General features: G+C 44.6%; 1 long non-coding RNA gene across 1 annotated transcript; it reads left to right on the top strand.

Moving 5' to 3' along the window:
* Positions 1 to 597, top strand: LOC108449419. Its single transcript, XR_001865586.1, has 2 exons — positions 1 to 78; positions 559 to 597. It is a non-coding gene; the product is annotated as an uncharacterized LOC108449419 (long non-coding RNA).
* Positions 598 to 807: the final 210 nt, after the last annotated feature.

The raw sequence follows: 807 nt of genomic DNA, 5'->3' as shown, positions 1-807 counted from the left end.
ACAGATCGATGGACCCGTCTGAACGTGAGCAGGAACTTGCACAAGATTGGGGTCTTCCTGGACATCCCAGCCAAGCAGGTAACTTTTTACCATGCTGATAAGGGAGCAGCTCTGCACACTTTTAGCATTGGTGATGGCAGCAGCCAGGAAGGCAAATTCATTCCCTTCTTCTCTACAGGCCCTGTTACTGCAGAGCCTGACCCTGAGCCTCTGCTAATAGTGTAGTTTCTGGTGGTGATGAGTAGTTCACTCTGCATTTCAAAGGTCAGTAATATACAGGCAGTTATCAAATCCCGTTGTAATCAGCTTGCTGCCTAATTTGTGTCTGCTGAACAAAGGTAATAAATGAGAGGGCAGATCTGTAACCATGGTCAGTTCTGAATATTTTTACATTATGCATCAGAATGAAAAATTCTTTTTTCAGGGAAATTTTATATGCTCAAGAAAAAAAGCAGATCTTTCATGGTTTTATGAAAATGCACTTCCTTTGGATAGCAAGTTTTCCTGAAAAACTTACTATCCTTCTCCTGAGAGTCTGTGAGCTGTCATTGTTTTCAGGAGGGAGAGGAATAGAACATCTTGGCGGGCACCCGGCAACCAAAGAATGCAACCCACTGCACATGTCCATGTGGCTTTTGTATATCTCCAAGAGAACTCCACAGACTTTCTGGGCATCTTGTACTTGGGCTTGGTCACCCTCACAGTAACAGTTTCCTGATGTTCAGTGGGAACTTCCAGTGTTTCAGTTTTTCACATTCCCTCGTGTCCTGTCACTGGCACCTCTGGGAAGAGCCTCCTTCAGGTGTT

This window comes from Corvus brachyrhynchos, unplaced genomic scaffold, assembly GCF_000691975.1.
Source record: "Corvus brachyrhynchos isolate BGI_N302 unplaced genomic scaffold, ASM69197v1 C11704849, whole genome shotgun sequence".
NCBI lineage: Eukaryota > Metazoa > Chordata > Aves > Passeriformes > Corvidae > Corvus > Corvus brachyrhynchos.
The sequence above is the reverse complement of the archived record's forward strand: the minus strand, read 5'-3'. Positions and strand labels throughout refer to the sequence as shown.